This window comes from Peromyscus maniculatus, chromosome 3 (genome assembly GCF_049852395.1).
Source record: "Peromyscus maniculatus bairdii isolate BWxNUB_F1_BW_parent chromosome 3, HU_Pman_BW_mat_3.1, whole genome shotgun sequence".
In the NCBI taxonomy this organism is placed as follows: domain Eukaryota; kingdom Metazoa; phylum Chordata; class Mammalia; order Rodentia; family Cricetidae; genus Peromyscus; species Peromyscus maniculatus.
In genome coordinates, this window is record NC_134854.1 from 20240402 (window position 1) to 20264412 (window position 24011).

General features: G+C 42.2%; 1 protein-coding gene and 1 long non-coding RNA gene across 9 annotated transcripts in view; one reads left to right on the forward strand and one right to left on the reverse strand.

Moving 5' to 3' along the window:
• Positions 1 to 24011, reverse strand: part of Dync1i1 (dynein cytoplasmic 1 intermediate chain 1) — a 309676-nt gene that overhangs the window by 27870 nt on the left and 257795 nt on the right. The gene's annotated exons all lie outside the window — the stretch shown is intronic.
• LOC143272275 (uncharacterized) overlaps positions 7149 to 24011 on the forward strand; it is a 28956-nt gene continuing 12093 nt past the window's right edge. The window contains exons 1-2 of one of the 3 annotated variants that reach the window (XR_013049689.1): positions 7149 to 7291; positions 19814 to 22618. This is a non-coding gene — a long non-coding RNA (uncharacterized LOC143272275). Of the gene's footprint in view, positions 7292 to 7413; positions 7950 to 8497; positions 10489 to 19813; positions 22619 to 24011 lie in introns of those variants that run through there. The other 2 variants (XR_013049688.1, XR_013049690.1) reach the window with 2 other exon arrangements.

Below are 24011 nucleotides of genomic sequence, written 5' to 3' on the forward strand. Positions count from 1 at the left end.
TCTCTTTCTCTTGGAAGAATTATGGACCAACAGAAAGGAGTGAGCAGGTTCAAAAGAGTGCCCTCTACTGGTTGCATGGTTTCCAGCTGTCGCTGCTAAGGCTGCCCTGCTTCATATTCAGCATCATATTCATTAGTCAAAAAAGCATCCTGTAAATCCATGAGGGTCGGGATGGTTGGGGAGTCCCAGAAGGATGGAGAGAAGGTGTGAATACCTCTATGAACGATTGGAGGTGCAAAGGAGGAGAATGGACCAGACCTAGAAACAGCTAGATGTGTGGCTGTGCCTGTGCCTGTGGCTGGAAGTCACGAAGGATTAGAAGAAAGGAGTCAGGCAACGCAGGCCTGAGTTCTGTTTGTTTTTTATGACTTGAATGTCAAGTTGGACAACTGTGTTTTACTAGCTAGCAGGCTGCACAGCAAAATCCTTCCACTGAAATAGTGTTAAGTCCCAATGTTTGTGACACCGATCTTACAAACTCTCACAGACGTATACACTCTTTTGCTGTTGACCTTGTTTGAGGCAGGGTGTCAGGTAGCCATGGCTGAACTGGAACTGCCTTTGTGGTTGAGGATGACCTTGAACTCCTGCACCTCTGGTTTCATATAGGACTAGAGATGAAACACAGAGCTTTCTGTTTCTTCCAACTGACTTATGCCATCGATCCTACACAAATTTTAAAATCTGTTCTTGAATAAATTTTATAAACACAGACAAACACATATGTACACATACACATATATAAAGTACTAGAATTATATATCCCCATGAATCTCTTTTATTCCTCTTACACTCCTGCTGAACTATTTCTTCTTCTCATAAAGCCCGCTTCTACTTTGATGTCTTTTTTGGTGACCCACAATGTTTAATTAGTGTTGCTTACGTGAATATAGGTGAGGAGTTATTCACTTAAGTGAGGACAGCTTCGGAGTTGCTACCCTCTCCCCGCCCTCCACCACTGTCAATCCAGAAACTATGGAAGTCTAGCAGCTCCTTAGGGAGGAGCTGAGGTGTCGTGAATCCTTCTCCTGTTGGCGATGCTTTTCTGAGAGGTTCAGTCTTGGGCAGGTAGCAACAGTGAGTGTGAGTTCACGATGAGTGTTTTAAATGCACAAATTAAGAAGTATCAAATTACAAATCTAGAACAATAGATCCTACTTTGATTCCCCCATGGTACTTATTTCTAAAATGTCTAAGTTGGTATTTACCAATTACCAAAGCTGATTTGGTATTGACGAACTCATTGCATTTGAATATAGCATTTAGGTGTGTGAATATGCGTGTGTGTGTGTGTGTGTGTGTGTGTGTGTGTGTGTGTGTGTGTGTTGGGTATATTTTCAGAGTAAGGGTGAAGTTTGAAAGCTCATCTTGATCATGTCTCCTGTATTTAATCACTATACCTATTGTATAATATTTAATACTAATATTGCTGACATATTTATTTTAATTTTGATGAGAACCAGAAGGGAGAAGCCTAAAAAGCAGAAGTTCAAAACATTCTGCTTGAGTTAGCCATATCTTTACAATAGACAACTACTCTATTTCCGCTTAGCCAGACTGGAACTGCTTCCTATTGAAGAAGCTAACACGGGTTAAATGTGACGTAAATGTGAGGTGAGGTGATTCAGAATATTGGAAATAGCCACGTGATTAATTGGATTACTTTCTGTCCTCGACAATCTGCAAAGTTAAGAGGTCACAGAAAGCTGATCAAGACGAACCTATATTTGTTTGATCTCAAAACAGCTGCTTTGGAGTAAAAAAATGAGTTCTAATTTATCTTACAATATTAGATGTAAAATGATAGTTAATGCAGGGGGCCTGGACGGGGGGATTCTTTCATTTTATAAGTAGCTGGTGTGCATCTCCCCACACCCAACAATACTATTTAGAAAGCTAAGCCTGGGAAGGTAACCTGTGTAGTATATCATTATATCATTAAAATACAGGCGAACTTTTCCCTTCCCTGCTGGTTGAAAGAGATTTACCAGAAAAGACAGGACTTACCAAGCCTTTATTTTTTGCACAATGAGAAAATCCAGTGAGCTGGGTGAATTTAAGTCCCCAAAGTGTTTGTAGTTACATGAATTAGTCACACATGTCTGCATAAATATTCAGCAGCTCAAAGGCATGTGCTCACAGCTGAGTCTGGGGGAGGGCTGGAGAAGTCAAGGACAGGAAGTATGCACACAGGCCGAGTGGGGACATGGCTTTAGATCACTTCTGTGGTTCCTTGCACAGTTGAAGTATTCTGCATGGGCAAGCTTTTAAAAACTGATGCAGCCAATGTGTGTAGTGGGACAGAATTTGGTGACAGCCCTGGTAGTTTTTATCAAAAGCCAATTTTAATGTTTACTGTCTGGTGCTAGGAAAGGAGAGGAGAAGGGATAAAAATGATGACAAAGCAAAAAATCAAACAAGCCGGACACTGCCTGGATATCATGTTCATCAGAAAGGCACCACGAGACCTTTGGAGTTGCAGAGATAGTGTTTTCTGTTATCTGGTAAATCCTTACCAAGATGGATTGCCAACTTTGTCCATCTTCTTGCTTGTAAAACTCAAAACTTTAGTTTTTTATTGTGTGTGTTTTCCTTCTGGTATTTTGGGTATTTAACACTACAATAGCAGAAACACCTAGACTAGGGTCCATTGTTAAAATGACGTCATTTTAGAAGGTATTCATCCCACTTGCAGATGCTCTAACTCCCTTTCATAAAACACATATTTCAGGTAGGATATCAGTGAGTCACTGAGAACAGAATACAGGCTTTTACCTTAGGCAATCAAGAGGAGTCAAGATTTGACTCTGTTCTCAAGCAGTAACCATCCAGGTAGGGGAAAGGGGACTCTGAATTGAATACTAAGAACATCATGTGTTTGGAGATCCATTTTTACACTGCATTCCGGGAAGATCTGCTGTATCTTCACATTATGTATCTTGGAAAACTGAGAACAAGCACTCAACAGAGAGCTGTAGCAAGGACAGGAAGACGGCGTAGCTGTGGCCGCCATCCTGACGAGTGGTTACTGCAATCTGGTATTGAAGCAGATCCAAGTGGCATGAAAACCAAGATGAAAGGGAATACACCCGGAATTACAAGGAGGTGCAGAGACTGTACTGTCTGAAGAAAAGAGAAATAAAAATTCGTTCTCAAAGACACATTCTTAGGTAAAACTCAACAAGGAATTTACCTTGTCTGAGAATCCCTGGAAAACAGAGCACTGCCTGTCTTGTTTATACCGAAGGAAGAGAACAGGCATGTAGCCGGGTGTTGTTTTTGTGCTACAGTTGTTAGGTGCCAGAGGAATTCCAAGGCTGGCTGGCTTGCAGGTTGCCATCTGATGTGGTCAAGGCAGGTATTACCTGGAACAGGTGAGGAGGCCTGTTTTGAAAGATGCAGAGACCCTGATGGATGGGAAGGAAGACAGTCAAGGGGGAGAGCAGAGCCTGTTTGATCACATAAGTCAGGATGGCATTTCCACTCAGACATCAAGGTGAGAGCTGGGCAGGCCCTGGTAGGGCTGAGCATTTTTCCACATAGATAAAATAATAATAATAATAATTTTGATCATGGGCATATTAAGACTTCTTGATGAAATATCTGCTAATTTATTAAGTATGCATTGATAAATGTGCTATGTCTGAAGATATATAACATGTGCAAGTCCTCATCTTTTCTGAGTGTGGATGACCGAATAGTTGGTACCTTCAGCTGAAGGAAGACAGATGGAGTAGAGCAAAGGGGAAAAATGTGACTGGCATTTTAGATATGGTGCGTTTGGGTCTGAAAGTAACTCTCATGTTTAACTAACAACAGAAATACAGATATGGAGTAAAGACAAGACAGGGAAGTATTTACAAGAAGCATTGAGGGACAGGAAAACTGTTGTTATGGGAAAGAAGGCTATGCCAAGGTAAACTGGGAGAGCTGAGCCTAGGACAGAGAGAGCCAAAAGAACAAGCAGAGGCCAGAGTGGTAGACAATGGCAGCTAAGAAGCCCTTGCACTCACCAGTTCGGGGCTCCCTGGTGGTGCGAAAGACAGACACATGGGAAGAGTAACAGTGTTGGCTAAGGGAAGACTGGGACAAACCGAGGACAGTGCCGACACGCTGGGTTTCCAGGAGCTGCTGCAAACTGTGTACCTGACAGGGGACTAATACCTGGAATATGGAAGTGATTCAAACGTTAAAGCCAAAAACCCAGCCCTCTGGTCAATAAATGGGCCAGGGAGTTGAGTAAACAGTTGTCAGAAGAAGCACAACTGTCCAATGCATACATGAAAATGTCCCACATTCTACCTGCCAGGAAAGTGCACATCCAAACTACACCAAGATTGGTCTTATCCCATAGAATGGCTACCATGAAGAAAAAAAAAAATGAATGGTGGTGAGGGTGTGGGGCAAAGCACCCCTCATGCATTGCTGCTGGAATGTAAACCAGCGCAGCTACTCTGTAAATCAGTGTGGGAAATCTGGCCAGGAATAGTTTTTGTACCATAGGAGAAAAAGAAATTAAACATATGATGTATTCTATCCCAGTAAAAACAGACCAAAGTTAGCTTCGGAGTTAAAACATCAGTATATATCCATAAGTTCCTCGTAACTCTTGCATTTCAAATGATTTGAGTGTGTGTGTGTGAAGGAGATGAACTCAGCTCTCCTGAGACAGTCCCACGTGCTTGTCAGGAAGAGCCGTGATGGCAGGAAACCGAACGGTACAGAGCCTGGATCCAAGTCAGCTTGGTGTGACATCTGATCACTGGCAGAGCATCAGTGAAGGTGGTGTATGTCCCCCCCCCCCCCTCCCCGATGAAATGGTCTTCTGCTTCACCATCAGCAGAGCCAACTGTCAGAACAACCTCGTTACACCAACTGCACTTTTCTTCAAGATCCTACTGACCCTGGGCGTTAGTCTTGAAGTCAGGTACCAGGAGCCAGGGTGGCGAAGAGATGTCTGGTGAAGCCTGTGATGCTAACAGGGTTTATTTTTGGTCCACAAGCAAGGATAAACAGGAATACTGAAGTAATCTCAGTTCTCATTATGGGAAGAATTGCAGTGCTTTCAAAATTCCACTACTGTCCACAGTGCCTTAGAATGTGACTGCTGTATTTAGAGATAAAGCCTTCTAACAGGTAATTAAGTTTAAATTTCGCTTTGGGCAATGAAATCCAACATGAGCAGTGTCTTTACAAGGAGGGCGTACAGGAGGAAGACCACTTGGAGACACAGAGGGAAGACTGTGTTGATAGGTTATGGAGAGATTCTCTGAGAGGAAGCTGGTCCTCACGGCACTTTGGTATCAGAATGGTGAGGAAATACATTTCTGCTGATGAAGCCTCTCCATCCACGATACTTTACTCAGGCAGGCTGACGAACTCATAACTAACTTAAAGGGGAAGTGGCGCAAGATCCTATTTTCCTCTCATCCCGCGATGCCCTCTGGGGTTTATCTGTATTCTGCCTCCATGGAAGGGTCTCTGAGCATACCAGACACTCCGCTTCGGAGCAGCTACCTCTGTCTTTTCTGAACACGTCCCTTTGCAACCAGTGACAATGGCTCTACTGTGAGCTTTACCGCACCTTCTGGTGAAAGGAGCAGGTTGGGTGTGATGAATACAAATTACGTCCTCCAGGTCTGGAGACAGCAAAACCTTTTGAAAACTTTCAACTTGGTTTATACAATGCCCATCACAGTCTTGGGACAAGTGAGCAGGTAACGACAGGGAAAGGGATGGACGCCCTGTGGAAACTGATACGGTCTCCATATAAACTGCCCCAGGGATCTGCCTAACCTTAACTAGGCAATGGCAGCTCTGTCACACACAGGAAGTCAGTCTCTTTCGCTTGGGGTTGTCGCCTACTTATGTTTAATATTTTGCATGTGTGGTGTATGCATGTATGGACATGTACCTACGTGTAAGTGTATATGCCTATGACTGAACATGTGGAGGTCAGTGTTGGATGTCTTCTTCCATTGTTCTTTCCCTTACTTTCTTTGAGATAGGCCTCTCTCTGAGCCTGGAACTCACTGATTGGCTCGGCTAGTTGCCTAGCAAGCAAGGCCCTGGGATCCCGCTGTCCTTGCCTCCCATATATGTGCTGCCAAGCCTGGTTTGGTACAGGGGTGCTGGGGATCCGAACTCACACCCTCACTGACCACAGGAAGTACTTTGCCCATCGAGACACCTCCTTGGTCACCTCAGTGTTATTCTCTGCACTTGAGTTCAGAGCTTACTTATGACTGATCTTGCCGCTCCCTGAATCCTCTGCCTCAACCTCACTTTCTTTTAGAAAAGAGGTTCAGTAGGTAGCATGGGGTACGCTGAGAGGGCAGGTAGGGTAAGCAGGCAGGGCAGGTTCAGCAGAGCTGGCATGGGTCCTAAAGCTGACACCCTCTCATGCGGGGCCTGGGGTTCACAGTTAGACTCCAGAGCAGCCCCCTGCCAAGCTCTCCTTAGCAGCCGCCTTGAAGGCTAATTACTGCTGAATACGTTCTCGAAGTTGGAAAAATTTCAAAGAATTTTTGAATACATTTCTGCAGTTCTCTTAACAATAGGATCTATCAAACACAAGGAGAAGGCTCTGTTTAACGCACAGACAGGGGATCTGAAGAATGTGTTTGATTGCCAAAGTGACTAATTTATCTTTGCACAGTATTAATGATGCTACAATAACCAATATCTGTAGCTCAGTTTTGACAGTGTGTTGCAACGGTTCCTATTGTTTAAAAAAGAAGAGAAAGAAGGGAAAAAAACTGAAGAAAGAAAGCAGGAAAAGAAAGAGAATGTTTTATTTCGCTACATTTCAATTTGTTAACAAGACTCCGCATAAGCAAAACCAGAGGTCATTAGCAAACAACCAAAACATGCCTGTCTCCAGAAGGCTCCAACCCCCTTCATCATTTAAAATATAGCTCTGTCGAAAACCCGGCTCATGACAAATCCTGAACATGAAAAATTCAATGCAGACTTGAAACCACCTGACTTTGCTTTGGGCTTGTACTCTTTAAAATTACCTAGAAAACACCGTAATCTTCTCTCCATGCGGCTGGCTGTGGGCCAGAGCCCTGGCTCCAGAGGCAAAGGGCCCCTCCACAGACAGCTCCACCCGCTCTCCCAAGTCCACTTGGCCTCCTGACAGAAAGTGAGGTCTAAAGCACATTCATCCTGGGCCTGGGCTTTTTTGGCCTAAACTCAAGACTCTTGTAGGACAAACAAAAATGAAATCCCAAATGTTATCACCCTGCCTGAAGAAGTCAAGCGGGTTGAAATGAATGCCCGGCACACGGTGAGTGCTCCACATCTGCACTTTAATGGGAAACCAACAGAATCCGAGGGTAGCAGGGCTTTCTGGGTAGGTTAAGAGTGGTTAGCTGAGATTTTAAATTCCAATGTGAGGGTTGAAAATGGGGGGTGGGGAGGATTGAGTGAATTTGAGAGGCAAGTCTATTTCCACACAGGCGAGGCACGTTGAGAGTGATCCACTAAAGACAGAGAGGATGGTGGGCCTAGGACTGTGCTGTGGGGGCATACTTGCTTTGCACCCGTGTCCCCGGATCTGTGGAGGCCTCCCTGTGCCTGTCACTCTCCCTCTCTGAGGGCTGCAGGTCTTAAGGACTCCCTGTGCCCTGCACCCACCCACTCACTCTGCACGCCCACTCGCTCTCACGCTGAGTCTGGGAGAGAGCCAGGAGAGACTGTCAAGTAATTTTTACCTCCTGCCGAGCTAGTGACAGGCTCAGTACAAATAGCTACATTGAGAAAGTGTCATGACATAGATCCCATGGCCAGTGCAGCAGCGAGACAGGCCGGGGTACAAACTCGGCCATCGATCTCACTGGGGAAATGGCTGGGCCAAGCCTTTTGAGGGATTCCTCTCCGCCTGTCACCACTACAGTGTGCTTCAGCAAGTGGGCTTGCTTACAGCTTCCTCTACTGTGGTCTGCGTGAGTACCGCAGCTTTGTTCTACTCTTGAAGGGCCTATGACCCCATGCCCTGCTCAAGGTCCAGTTCTGCTGTCTCCATGGAGTCCACAAACTCCATAACCTGATCTCAAACACTTGCAGAACTCTTGAGAAATTCTTTTCCTCAGTGTCTAGTTTCTTTTCACATGTATGTATGTATATACGTATTATGTATATATACATGCATGCATGTATTGTATGTGTATATGTGTGTGCATGTATGTATGTATATATGCATGCATGTGTGCATGTGTATGTGTGCTGCATGTGTGGAGATCAGAATAACTCGCAGGACTTGGTTAGTTCTCTTCTCCCATCTTATGGGTTCCAAGAACTCAACACAGGTTTGTTAGGCTTAGTGCTAAGCTCCATTACCCTGAATCATGTCACCAGCCGTTTTTGTTGTTGTTTGCTTTGGTCCTGTCCTGGATCTCACTCTGTAGACCAGGCTGGCCTTGAACTCACAGAGATCTTCCTGCCTCTGCCTCCTGAGTGCTGGGATTAAAGGCGTGTGCCACCACCTCCCTGCTGATGTAGTGTTGTTTAGAGACTGTCTTAGCACTCTCTGGGAGTCTCTCTTAGATAGTAATATTTAACTATAGTTTTACTTCATTACCAAGTACTCAGTTTTCTATGCCTACATGGAAAACTACTCTGCTTCAGTTCACAACATGTAATTACAATTCTCTTTGTGTCTATTGGGTGCCATGTTTATGGCATCTCTGTGTTTCTTGTTGATGACTTTTGCTGTTCAGAAAGGTCAAAAGACTAGGGCTAAGTGCCATCTGGTGTTCTAAGCTGCAGTCGGCTGTGATGCACCCTCTTAGGACATGTATGTTTTGAAGAGATTTCTTCATGTGGGTACTGTGGGCTGGGGCCAATGTTAAGACGAACCAACATTCTATCTTAAATTGATCATAATTTGGAATAAACCTTTCCACAGAAACACATGCAAAATGAGATCACATATGGATTGCTTGATGAAAATGTTGTGGCCCGGGTTTGCAAAATCCTAGCCCTGTATGTCCTCTAGAGCAGTGATCCTGTACTGCCGCCACAATTTTTAAGACAACTTTACCACCTATAATGGTGGTGAATAACATGAATGGATTATTTCCACTTCTCATCAGAATTAGCGCTTGTAGTTACTGGGTGTTTTCATGCCTTTGTTACATGGCACTCCAGCACATACATGCTTTTAGTAAATAGCTGTGTGTTGAACATGTAAGTACTTTGTTCTGCTCTATGTGCATTTGAATTGCAGTATAATGAAAATGAGGCAATCTGAGATACTGACAGGAACTTTTGTTCCTTAAAGAATTTACAGCCCAGTGTGGTGACACCCACCTCTAACTCCAGTCCTCAGAGGCTAAGAGATGTCTCGAATCCCAGCCCCCGGAGGCAGAGGCAGGTGGATCTCTGTGATTTTTGAGGTCAGTCTACACAGTGAGTTCCAGGCTGGCCAGAGCTGTGCAGGGCTACTGTGTTTAAGCGATACTGTGTTGTAGGGATACTGTATTTAAGGTTGAGTAAGAAGATGTTTACAGTGAATCTGGTGATGCCAGCGCCTGGGGTTCATTTCTACCTCTGTCATAGCACCTGGTAGTACACTACAAAGACATTAAGTTCTCCTTGAGTGCTGATTTCATGAGTGGATAACTGAACAAATCTAATTCCCTTCTGAGTAGACAGGAAAAGGAATATATATGTTTATTTTGCAGTAGAATCTTAATTCCATTTTCATTGTTATTTTTTGCAAGTTTCATGATGCTAATATTGTAGATAAAAAAGTTAGTTCATAAATGTCATGAGCATAAGTGAAATCCATGTGCATGAATGGTTGAGCAGAAGGAAAAATCAGTGGATCAGGGAAAGGTGATAGGTACAAAATGAAGTAGAGATGAAATGCATAGGCTAGACAGAGATAATTTTGCAGCCCCACTGGAGCGCTAGCTGTGTTCAGTATTTAGGGTGTCTGAGCGCAAGTCGAAATAAAGTTGCGGTAAATATAAAACCTCTTAGATTATCCTATTATTAATCTGCAATCAGTCAATATAACAGTCGACATATATCACAAAGTAATCACAACTCCACTGAAAGTTGTAGGGAAGATAGATGAGATACAAGAGATGGCCAGAGTCCTCAAGAAACTCAGAGCTCAGCAGAAAAGAGAGAAGAAATTCACAGTTCAATAAAAGTCATTGGCATTATATTGAGGTGCTAATGAGTGTTGCTTAAAATTACCGACCACGGCTCAAATCTGAGTCCACTACTAAATCGTGAATAGTAGTAGGTGGTCAGTTCAAATACCAGCTCCCACTTAGTACACTGATTTTGAATCCAGTTACAAGGAATATGAGGTGGAAGTACGGGGCAAGCACTATGGGGTAAATAACTTTTTCATTCTTCTCCAGGAATCAGTTTTGTTTTCTGAAAAAAAAAAAAAATTGAGGATTTGGAGTGGAGAACTTCAAAGTGCTCTAAGCCTGATTCTTAGATCTTCACCAGATGTTCTGCTTGGTTGGTTTGTTTTTTTAAGTTCTCTCCCCGCCCCATGTGAGTGTGGGTGATCACAGAGATCAGAAGAGGGCACCAGATCCCCCCTAGAGCTGGAGGTACAGGTGTTCATGAGCCATCCCACGTGGGTGCTGGAACTGAACTCGGGTCATCTGGAAGAGGAGCACTGCCCCGCCATGTTGCTCTGTGGACTTTGGTTTTATTTATTTTTTTAAAGATTTATTTATTTATTATGTATACAGTGTTCTGTCTGCACATATCCCTGCAAGCCAGAAGAGAGCATCAGATCTCATTACAGATGGTTGTGAGCCACCATGTGGTTGCTGGGAATTGAACTCAGGACATTTGGAAGAACAAGCAGTGCTCTTAACCTCTGAGCCATCTCTCCAGCCCCGGACTTTGGTTTTATAACGTCATCCCAAATGCTTCTAAGAAGACAGGCTTTATTTATTGAATGAGGATTGCAAGCGGCACTGGCATTGCACATGTCTCCACCTGCAGCTCCTTACGGCTTCTAAAGCCATGCCACATTTCCATCTCTAATCACGATTTCTTAAAGCTCAGCCTCCGCTCTCTTTTTATTTTCTATCTTGATCCAATACAAGTTGTTTAATTGTGTTGTTCAGATAATCTTGATGTTGGCTGATCGATAAAATTTATTTGACACTATTACTAAAGTGCAAATTGCAATGATCATCATTAGAATTTCTGAGACTAGTGGCTAGACTCTTACCTAAAGTGTGGAGAATCAAAAAAGAGAAAAAAAAAAAAGAGTTAGGGCTCTCTAAAATGGTTATGGAGGCTAGTAAAGCAGGGATTAGTCAATTTCCAGGGTAACAGTCCACCGATTGCTGTTCTCTCTTACCCTAAAGTAAAAAAAAAACTCCCATTCTGGCCAGCCTGAGGGTCTTTGGATTTCATGTAGTTCTATCATTCTTGAAGAATAGAGACCTCGCTGAGAAATATATTTGCTTGTTTTGCTTAACTTTTATATTGTTTTTACAAAACTATCATGAAGTTCCTTCTCTTGCCTTAAGAAGGCTCCTGTGAAGAGTACACACACACACACACGCACACGCACACGCACACGCACACGCACACACTGATGTGTGTATGTTGTAGGGTAAGGTATGCTCTGAAATGATGATATAAGAATATGAATGTGGAAGCTGGGTGGTGATGGCACACACTTGTGATTCCCAGCTCAGGAGTTAGAGACAGGTGAATCTGTGAGTTTGAGGACAGCCTGGTCTACAAAGCAAGTTCCAGGACAGCCAGAGTTATTACACAGAGAAACCCTGTCTTGAAAAACCAAAAAATAAATAAATAAATAAATAAATAAATAAATAAATAAATAAATAAATAAATAAAAAAGAGTATGAGTGGAGACCCTCTTCAGAGACATTTGATTTTGCCACAAACTCAGTAAAGATAATGCTATTTTATCAATGCAATAGACTTTGGGGTTTTGGGGTTAAAAGGAACATTCCTAGAGGGAAGCATGGGCATTCTAATCTATAACCAATCGAGATTAGCATAAAACACAATGAAGAGAAGAAATGAGAACACACACAGGTACGCATTCAGGTTCGTGTTGGTGGTCTACAGCATTAAGGTAATGGATCCAACAGTAGACTAACAACAAAGACCAGTTATTTGCTGACCTCTGTTAAAGCAGGACAGGGAGAGGGAGACTGGGGAATCAAACTAATCCGGCACAAATTAAGTTCACAGGTGGGTGGAGGCCAAGTGTCTCCAGCATAACTCTCAAGGATTGGTCACCCTGCCGTGCAGCTGGGCCTGGCAAAGAGGTTCAAGGGAATTCTGAGGGAGATATGGTCACAAGAACTCTTCTAATTAAACAAACAAACAAACAAACAAACAAACAAAACCAAAAGAGTCAAAACAGGATGAAAAGAAGAATGATACAGAAGAGGGAAAAAAAAAGAAGTCACAGATGAGGAGAAAGCTGGGAGGAGAAGCTAGAAGCCAAGAGATCAGGATAAGTCAAGTTGGTCTGGGCAGGACGTGCCACTCTGGCCTCTCCCCCAGTCCCTCACTTCTCCCCAGTCTCTCAGATTTTATATTTTCTCTTCCTTGGTGTATTTATATAAAATATATTGAATTTAATGTCCCCGGGACTAGATAGGAACCAGAGACCCATGCCCAGGGCAGTGGTGCTGGGGGAACTCTTCCCAAAGCTACCTTGTCCATCTTGCCCCAGGTCTGAGTTTTGAACTCAGTAGGTCAGAGTGGAAAGAACATGACTGGAAGACAAATCCCGAACTGCTAGGCGCCTGCTTAGGAGCTCCGCTAAGATGTCCTTATTAAGCTTTCTGGAGGAGTAACTGGGCCTTCTGGGACCCCTTATTTTCAGGCTTAGTTAATGTCAGCCATTTTAGATTGGTTCTGTTTATACCTTCCCACTGGTCTCAGGCAAGCAGGAAAAACCTCTCATTGCCCTGTCTTCCCCCAACTCTGCAGGTTAAGATTGCTAGCATAGCTTCCTTTCTGAGATATTCTAATTTGGTGAGACTGTGTAATAAAACAGCACGTTTCTTTAAAAAAAAACCTCAAGTTTTTAATCATTATGGAAGGTCCTAAGTGAGAAGGACACTGATGACTTCACATAGACGCTGTCCTGCTTTGGGCTCAGGCTTAGTTGAAGCCAGTGAGCCAGCGGACAGGAGAGAAAGCCATTTCCATCTGCTGCCAAGTCCACAGTCCACAACATTCCTTTCCAGAAACTTCCACAGAGCTGGTGAGCTTCCAGTAGTAAACACAGAGGTTTGGTTGCCCTGGATTTATGGGAAGGCTGGTTACTCCACTTTGGAAGAAAAAGGAGAGCTTTTATAGATCAATTATATTTATTTTTTCACTACAAAACTCCCATTTATTCTTTACAAAGCCCTATAAGAATGAGATAATTTTCCAATATGTATTGTGTGAAGTTGATAAAGTCATAATTTCTCCTAATGAGCAAATTGTACTTATTTTATATTACACATTCTGTGGGCAAATTAAAATGAATTGAGTACAGGATGGAGTCAAACAAAGCAATATCCTGTATTGAAAAAAAAGAATGTATAATTATGCACTAAATAATCAAAAAAGTTAAATATGTAGCTTCTGTCAATAGAATTGAATTTTGGGATTACTAAGAATAAAAATCCTTATTTGCACTTCTTGTAGACCTAAATCAAATGAACATTACCTTTTCTCCCTGCCTTGTTATATTTAAATTCCCTTTGAAAGTGGCATTGGGCTTGCAATCTGTGTGTTCGACACAGAGAAGACCAACAGAAGTCCTAACCCACCCATAGCCAGTAGGTTAAAGGCAACTGAGCCATTCCCTTCCTTAACGAGCCTTACTGCAAATTGGAGTCCTTGTAAGATGGTATCCCAAAAGCAAATGGATCTTGAGTTTATAAATTTATAACTTTCAAAGCCAATCGAAATGTATATAACTATTGAAATAAATTTATCATGCCCAATAGAATGAAAGATTAACTAACTGTGGTAGCTACTTTTGCTACCAGGGTCTCCACTGTGCTAGCTGTAGCAGCTCACACACAATTGAGCCTGTATGGTAATGAGTATTCAGAGACAGGTAATGTCTGGGGGGCGCTCACCAACCTAAGACAGCGCCTGTGTGGCCTGGGCAGGCATCTCCATGACGGGTAAGGTGACCTGCTGATGTCCCACACAACCTAAGTCAGAAACTTATTTTTTAGTAAAAGGGGGGACCTGTAGGGACCTGGCCCCTGTTTTGGGTAACTGTTGCCTTGCTTGCTGACCTTGACCTTGACCTTGATATCCTCCCTATGCTAATTCTCTGCCGGGTTCCACCCTCTTGAATGCTTAAAGGAAGTTCCTTGTCTGTGTATCCTGCATATTGGGCATAACAGCTTAGATGCAAGATTATAAAACATTGGTAGCAAACTTCTGCCCTCCGGGGTTCTCCCATTGTGCTGTAAGCCTGTATTTAAGACCTCCCCCCTCCTTTAATAAACAGCATTCAGCATCAAAAAAAAAAAAAAGACAGAAAGAAAAGAAAAAGAAAAAGGCTAAAAAATAAATTCCCTTTGAAATATTAGAATTTGTGAGGAAAGCACAGGTGCAGTTTTTGAGTGATAATAGGAAGGATGAGCTATAGCAGTTTTCTAGAACCCAGAAGGACAAGGAAAGAAATCTTCACTCTGGTATAAAGCTAGAAAGAAATGCCAAGCCAATATAAACATTCAATGCAGACACATCATTGAAGCAAGCAAGCAGAAAGCCAGTAGAGAAACCAGATGAGACAAGGCTGCAGGCAATCAGCTATGAGATGAGGTCACACACAGAAACCACCATACGAAGATGCAACCAGTCAATATGCAGAGTTGTGGAGCTCAGTCCCAATGAACACATCTCCAAAACACTCCCACACCAAGGCTCAGAGAACACTGCAGAAGAGGAGGTGGAAAGATTTTAATTACCAGATGAACAGGGAGTTTGTGTCTCCTAGCAACATCAGAAGCTACACCCATAAAGTGTCACCAACATGACTGCCCAAACATGAGCTGAGCCAATGGCCACCAATGGACATGTAAAATTGGGTAGGAAAAAGCCCCTGAGGCCTCAACCCTTCACCAGGAATTATAGGTAACTGAGCAAGGCTGGGAGCAGGAGAGGTGGTCCTCCCCAGGGAAGAGCACACTAATCAGTTGTCCAGTGCTTAACAGTCAGCCTTGAGAACATACATACAAGTAACATTAGATGGATTCAACAGGTTATATTTAGGAATATACGCATACATACTATATATGTATACATCACATATATGTATATTTATGTACATATATGCTATATGTATATACTCATGTATATAATATATATGTATATTTATGCATGCAATAACCATTGATGAAGAAAGAGACCATGAATCTGAAGGAGAGTGGGAAAAGGTATACAGGAGGGCTTAGAGGGAGGAAAGGGACTAGAGAAACACAATTAAAATAACAATCTCAAAAATAAACAAACAAAAAAGATAAGGTTACAGGTATTGTATTTATAAAATTGTGTGACATCACTGGTACAATGCCAGTCATGTAAACATTCAGTTGAATGTCACTTTGCTGTTGATGATAACCCACTTTCATCAGAAAATTTATATATGGTAACTTAGAAAGGAAGTCTCTAGATTCAGAGATATCCAGAGTAGCCACTGTCACGCTACTAAAAGCCAAGGACAGTTTGGTCCCATTCCACCATAAGCTGTCATCCTTGCCATCTTCAGCAGGAAGTGTGAATTCTATCAGATGACATCACAGTTTTGTGTACATTCTATCAGATGACATCACAGTTTTAATTTGATTCACAGTTTTGAGGTTTCTAGCTCATGATTGGTTCGCCCCATTGTTTCGGGCCTATGAGTGGGTGAATGGGGTACCCATCATGGATGGCTATAAGCAGGAAGAAATCCAGTGGCCCTATGATAAGAAGCATAAAGTAAAGGAATGACTAGAGTCCCATTGTTCCCCTTAGGGAGATACCTCTGATGGCTAAGGGCCTCCATCTTGGCCCTGCCTCCCCATGGTGTCATCTTGGGACCAGACCTTTAATACATGGATTTTAGAGGACATTTAAGATTGAACTGTAACATCCAAACCACACTAAGAGCAATGACTGTACTTAGTAACAGTGATGGTAAAAATTGTTGCTACCTCTTTCAATGCTTTCCATGGTCCAAAGGCTTCCCCTTTACTAGCTTGTTTAATCTTCACACGCCAATGGAATAGCAATGGGCGAAGAGACTGCAGCACTAAGATAATCACTGCAGATTCACCGCCAGCAAGTCCACCACCCCAGCCTTCTGTGCATTCACATGCTCCCTTCATCCTACTTGAGCTCCCTTCCTCATCCCCCTTACCTACTTCTAAGTTTAGCTTGGACATCACAGGCTTTGAGACACCCCTTCAGGACCTCCTGCTTCCGTTCTTTCTTCCTATGAATTGGCTACATCCCTTATAAACTATAGTTTAGACAGGTACATGGTCCCATTCTTCTCAAGGAGTAACAGTGCACCAGAGACAGATTTTCAGAATAATCTTTAGAAAGAGCACTCCTGTGTGTAAGAGCGCTATAACATTCCAGGGAGTGATTGTCCAGGAGCAAGTATCCCAGCCGCAGAGACACTGGGAGCTGCCCACCCCCATCACTGGATGAGTGTTCTCGAGGGAGCGCAGAGTCGAGGACACACATTATGGTGGCTCAGAGCTTTAGGTCGTTTCAACTGGGAATTACAGTTGTACTCATTGTACTGGTAAGGCATACCAGAGGATGTCACTCTATTCCTGAGTGCTTGCCCAGGGATTTTTTCACCTTCATATTATTATACATAAATATTTCCTAATCAGATTCTTAAAGCCTAATGTCAGTTTTATAATTATAATACATGTAAATTACAGTTATGAATTTTATTGCTTCATAGCATTGTTAATAAAAATTTTTAACAGGATATCTTTAACACACGTCTTATAGAGAATCCATGGTTTATTTGTGCAAATGTTAGCCCAGTGATTTACCAAGTGCTACACCAGGCACTGGGAATATAAATAGAGAAAAAGATCCGGATCTTTCTTCAAGGACCCCACAGTCTCCCAGGGAGGGAGGGAGGGCATTGTAGTTACACAACCACTGTGATTCAGTGGACCAAAGTATTTTTTATCATTGTGGTATATTTACCCATCATAATAACTTTTAATTAATTCATATGGAAAGAAATTTTAAAGGAAAAGCTCTTTATAATCTTTTATTTGAAGTAATTTCAAATTATTATTCTTTTCTAGTAATTAAGAGGGAAGGCAATCAGTTAAGAGAGTCACTTTATATTTTAGCCTGGGCAGGGACTATACAAATCAGGTAGGCCTTACTAATTTTCACAGTAACTGCTTAGAAACTGAATTATTTGTGTAAAGTTATCATCTGTCAGTCACATAGAACATTTCACCCTCAGAGTCACTGCTTTGTTAAAAGATTAGCAGCCAGAAATGTATTTTAACTTCCAGGACAGATTATACAATGTCAAGATACACCCAGAGAGAGTCAGAGATTTCCACCAATCACATTGCATCATGGGAACTCCAGGCTTGTGTCCAACACCGCCATCAAATACCAATATGGGAGTTAAGTCAGGCCATATACTAGAATAGTCAGTATAAGCTAGTGAAGTTTCAGAGCTCAAAAGTCTAATGCAGAAGGAATTTAGCAGATAGTGTCAATATAAGCAGAAGAAACATAAGCTCTTGGAAGTCCAAGGAAAGGAACCGACCTGGCAAATACATGAACAGTATCAGGAAGCTAAATCCTTAAGAAGCTGTACCAAGACCAAAATAAATATTAACCTAATGTTTAATTGGAATCCACTGAAACTTTCCAAACTGGATGAAATGATAAAAAGTCCAAAGACTCATAACTTGTCTAGCCACTAAGCTAAACAGCAGCTCAGGGAAAAAAATTAGCCCAAACCTCAGCAAACAGAGAAGCAGAGTGGAATAATGAATGTTTTAATCCAGCCAAGAGTGCATACTTTATTTCTGAGAATCGACCCTAGGCTTTTTTGATGGATGGGAAATTTAATATGCTAAGATACAGTAAAAGGTAAGCTTTGGTACTCAACAGAATGTATTCAGGTAATGCATTTTCTCACTTTTAAAAGGGTCATCGAGCACAGAGTTAAAGATGCAGGACTTTACTCCAGGTGCAGCCCCACTCTCTGATGCTCCCTGAAAGGCCGCTGGGAAGGACAAACCAACACTAAAACAACAAAGTCATCAAAGGAAATGAAATTGGCAAAATGAGCCCTGGAAGAGACGAGAGGGTCAGGGTGACTTGACAGAGGAGGTCCAGGGTGGTCCTGGGGGTAGAGGGTGATTGTAGAGACTGATGCTGCACATTGGTGGGAAAAGGCAGGCAATGGGCAGGACAGAAAAGGGAAGCTAGGTGGCGGATGTGCATTTATGCTTTGCTTTGTTTCAATAAATAGGAGGGAAGGGAAGTCGGGTCAATATAGAAACAGGACCAGGTGAGGCTGATGGGACACAGGATCATGTCCCATGGTGGTCTCCACAGGTAGAGAGCATGCGCTGTTTGGGCTCTCCAAACTCTAGTCAGTATACAGCTGACTGCTCTACCCCTCATTGAGATCTCCTGTATTCTGTCAATAATCTGCCTAACTATAACTATAATATTTCTACATCTATTTACATTTTAATTCTTTAATCCTGGGGTGAAGGTCATACCACTTGTCTCCTTCACTCTTTCATTATAATAACTTGCAAAGAGTTGAAGCAAAATGTGCTGTGAGTTCAGGTAGTGAAGAAATTATATTATTAAAAAATGGTCATATCATGATGCTTACAAATCAAAATGAGATTGAGCATAGAGATTAGATGTAGAATGCTTGTCTAGGGTGTGTGAAGTCCTAGGTCAATCCCTGGTCCTATCAGAAGAGAAACTAAATAATAAATATAAATCAAATAAAACAAAAGGATGTCATTAATTGTATTGCCTTTACCGTCAGACATCCCCTAAATACATCTCAGGGTGGATTTGGGTGTTTCCCCTTTTGTTTCTTTCTCTTTTGTAAATCTCTCTAAAAACTCATTGCCAATAAGAGAAAAAACAAAAATAAAAACAAACCAAATGCCTTAATCACACATTATTCCTTTGACCTTTATTTTGTTTTATTTCTTGTTTGAGGCAGGGCCTCTATGTAGCTTAAGTTCACGTCAAGCTTGCTCTCCTCCTCCTCCTCCTCTTTCTCCTCCTCCTCTCCCTCCCCCCTCCTTCTGCCTCTCCAAGGCTGGAGTTGCAGGTGTGCACTACGGCTAGCTTGATAACTATGGTATTAGTAATTTCAAAATAAGAGTAACTTTCCCCCCATTTAGCTATTTTTGTCAGGATGATTTGCTGTTACAGTTTTGGGAAATTTTAATAAATAAAATTTAGAGATACTGTTACTTTGTAAAACATTTCCTACCTTTTTTGGTTTAAGAGAGAAGTATGAGGGTTAGTCTCGACTGTTGATTTGATTGACCTGAGAAACACCCAGGAGATCATTAAAGCATATCCCTGGCCATATTAAAGAAGGAAGTTTCTCGAGACAACTAGATCACCAGAGCTCTGACTCAAGGGAAGGGTTACCCCTTTGAAGGACTGATAGAATTCTGAAGTGGTGAAGGGTAGAGGTGGGGTCTGGCCGGAAAAAGTAGGTCACTGGGCAGGTGTTGGGTGTTTTCACTTTGCACCAGCCCACCCTATATTCCTTCCCTTGCTTCCTTGCTAGCATGAGACGGACCGCTCCCCTCCCTGTTCAGAAGGATGACATTTGAAACTGTAAGCAGAAATAAACCTCCCCTCCCTTCAATTGTTCTTGCTCTGTATTTTGTCACAGTGAAGAGGTAAGTAACTGATTCAAGGATGCAATTCTTTCAAGACCACCTCAGAAGGTGAGAATCATTTGGGGTACCAAACTCATACACAGTATAGCCTCCCATATATTAATTATATCAGAAATTGTAGCACCAGATGGAACTCTGTTCTTACCATCTTGTAAAGCTTATGTTAGCTTCTGTGTTTAGTCTCAGCTGGTACTCAAGTCTGCTCAATGTGGGCATCCTCCAGAGGAAGAGACTGGCCTTACATCTCTAAAAGTGCGGAATAAACATCCTTTCTCTCCTTCCAATATCTCAGTTCTCATCGCGGCTAGCAGACACCTCAGTTCCTTCCCATACTCTCTATTCTGCACAGCCGGTTAGCTAGACCTACTGTAACAGCTTGTCAATCTCACATACATCCTTTCCACCACCCTCCACCTAGAGTCACATTTCTCCATACTTCAACCACACACTCTTTGTCTGAGACAGGGTTTCTCTGTGTAGCCTTGGCTGTCCTGGAACTCGCTCTGTAGACCAGGCTGTCTTCAAGATCTGCCCGCCTCTGCCTCATAGTGCTGGGACTAAAGGTGTGCACCACCACTGCCCAGCTCAACCACCCACGGTTAATCCACATTTTTTATGGTCTCTTTTCTTTAGTTTCTAAAACAGTGTAATGACTGTATTCTTCTATGGTCCAAATGTCCCCACTAGGTTTCCATGTCACACAAAACTGAGTTTAGACTTAGTGTCCCCAATTATTTGACAAAAATACCAGCCAAGTCATTTACCCTTTCATACCTGGTCTATAAAATGGGATACTATCAACTCAGAAATTCATGGTGAAGATTTAATGGACTAATAATACATTTAAAACATTTAGCACAATGCAGTATCAGCTCAAGAAATGTTGATGTGGGCTGCCCATGCAAATTTACCTTTCTTGTATCACAAAAATTCCTTAAAATGAAATTTCAATTAATTATCCCCATGGCTAGCCATCACCTAATAAAATAAAAATGAACATCAAGTACAGCTACTTTCTAGACTTTCTCTCTCTTGTCTATGTCCTCTCTGGACCCTTACTTTCTAGCCTCTGGATAAAAATGTCTGCCTATGCGTGTGTTGACTCAGCTGCCTGGAATGCAGCCTGGCCCTCTGTTTATGAGGAAAACCACTCCAACAAAGTTTCTGCTTCACAGCGAAGTCTTCCCTGACAGCGGTTTAATGATGGAACTTGGTGTGGTCAGGGATGGGGCCGGGGATGGATGTGTAATGTGTTTTAATCTCAGCTCCCTTCAAGCTGTCCTCGTTCTGCTGGAACGCCAGGTCTGGGCTCGAGCCCCACCCACACTCTCCCTTCTTTGTACATTTGCACAGGATTTTTGGGTAGAGATTTCTATTGGTATGTATCTCCTCTAAATCAGTTACTCACAGTTCCTGTCTTTCCAGAAGCTTCCAATGTGCTCAGCATCCCTGTCACTGCTAGGCCTCTCATTTTTTAGTTAATGCTTTTCCCTGCGTCTTCAGCCTTCCAGTTGGTAGCTCTCTGATGCCTGCCTCAGTGGAGGCCTAGGCTGACGTAAGACTTTCCTTCCCGTCTTAGCTAAGAACGAATAGCAGCTGTTTGTTACTGTGTGTGTTCCTCCCAGATGCTGAGTGGAAAGGCTTCCTCCTTGCTCTCTGGGACTGCCTGCCTCACTGCTTCTCAGCTCCAGGGAAAATCTTGCTTCTGTTAAGGCAGCCACCCGCCTCTAGCATTTTTTGCCTTTGTGATCTCTCACCCCCCCTCACTGAAGACTTAGTCACTGTAAACATGGCCTCCCTTTCCGCCCTGCTCTACTCATCGTTCTGACCCATTCCAAAGCCATAGCATCACAGCACCTCTGCCTTCTGTTTATGTTCTCCATATTTCCAATGAATTCCACTTCCACTAGATTTCAGCTATGGAAAACCGCATCCTTACCGACTTCTTAAAACTCACTTGGAGCCAGGCGTTCATGAAATACTAACTCCGCACACCCTACTTCCCAACAGTGATCTCTCACTATGGTCTTCCCAGTTGCTTCCTTCATTCTTTGATTGTCCCTGGGTTCCAGCCCCTCGTTCCCCTTCCTTTCCCTGTCTGTTTTGATTTCTTCTCTGCATGAACTTTTAACACCAAATGCCTTCTTGCTCCTGTCTCTGAGTTCTATGCTCTAGTTTACTTCCATCACATTCTGGCCCAGGTCCAGTCCGGAATCTTCTCCCTCCCTTGTTTATGTCTGAATGTGTACTGCTGACTTCTGATGCGGAGAATCTGCTTTGAAGATAGAAACATGACATTACTGTTCTCTGACCACCAATGGTCTGCCACCTTGCCCAGCCTCTTGTTTTGTTCACACTGAGTCTTCTACATTGTTAAGAAAACAGCCATTATCAGTGTTCGCTTTCTCCAGTCATTCAACCTGGTGGATTGTGCTTATCTCATCCTGTACTTCCTGTCCCTCTGTTATGACAGAATAGATGTCATTGCTCAAATGTAAAATTCATTGCCCTGCCATTGCTGGGGATACTGTCTATGCTGACATGCTGACCATGCTTTCCTCCAGCTTATATTTACAGATTTTGTTTCTTTCTTTCCCAGCTCATCTACAAGAGCAACATCAAGAAGCATCTTCTAACCTTTAAACATCTACAGAGGAAAAACAATAACAAGAACAACCATTGTGGTGCAGGTCTGTAGTCCTAGTCCTAGGGAGGCGCAGGCAGGAGACTCAGGAGTTCAAGGCTAGCCTGTTATATAGCGATTATGAGACTGTCTTGGGCTACGAGAGACTCCTTCTTAAAATAACATAGTCAGAAGAAATAAAAGAAAGATCCTGGCTTTTCCAGTTCCTTCTCCTTTGCACCCACTCCTTGACCTATTGTGACTTGTGCACCTTTAACACACGCCAAAGACATTGTATTTTCCCTGAGCACTGATGGCTTATGGGTTGATAAATACAATAGGCACATTACAGTTCTGAATATTTGTCAGTGTTATTCTCTGTTATTTTTTATTTAAATGTTGTTAGAGAAGACTTCAAACATGGCAAACATGTATTGATAACTGGACTAGAGTCTTGTCAATCACTCAGCTTCAATAATTACCTACACATGTCCAATCTTACTTATCTGGATTCACAAGCTCTCCCTTGGCCAAATGGCTTATTTTGAACCACTGGCAACAGTAAGTTTTCTGCATTTGATCTTAACCAAGAAGTTGAGACACAAATGATGATATATTTTATATAAATATTCTGATATGTATCCCTAAAATATAAAACCATGTAAATTATTTAATATCACTGTCATATCTAAAAGTTAATGAATGCCATTAAGTAATAGTCATGTGTTTTTCACAGCTTTCTAACCTTTTAAACAAGCTGTCAGTTTTAACTAAGATCTGTGTAAGAGTCCTGTTTTGAGATTTTTTTTGAAAAGTCTCAAATTTGGTTTTGTTCTGTTTTGTTTTGGCATACAATTTTCACTTACATTTGGATTTTGTTTGTTTGCTTTTTTTGAGCTTTGTTATAGAAATGAAATTCATTGTCCTATCAATTTCCCCACAGCCCGGCAGGACTAGCTACATACCTGTGGTGTTATTTAACTAACGGTGTCTGTCTCCTTTTGCACCTAATCTCACAGAGCTGAAGATTGATAAGATTCAGGACTGATTTTGTGTACAAGCCCTCTATAAAAGTGACATACCTACTATCCTAATCACAAATTCTTTCTAGTTTTCTCAATATTATCAGCTATACTCATTGCTGTAATCATTAGGAGTTGTAAAATGATAAAATTCAAAATTGTCTCATATTTCTGCATAGTCTGGAATATATCAATTAAGAAAAACTGTTATCAACCATTTAGTAACTCTGAAGCACAAATCTTGTTGGAAAGGTAGGATACATGTTTCATTCTTTCTCCTACTCACCAAATTTCAAAACAATGAGCTTACTTGTCTCTTTTCCAAAAGTAACCAATAAAGATTTTAAGTTGGTTTATTTTCTCCAGTGCATTACACATTCTTAAAATGTTTTGGCCAGAAGATCTTACTCAGCATGGCCTCTAATCTTTTGACAAAAA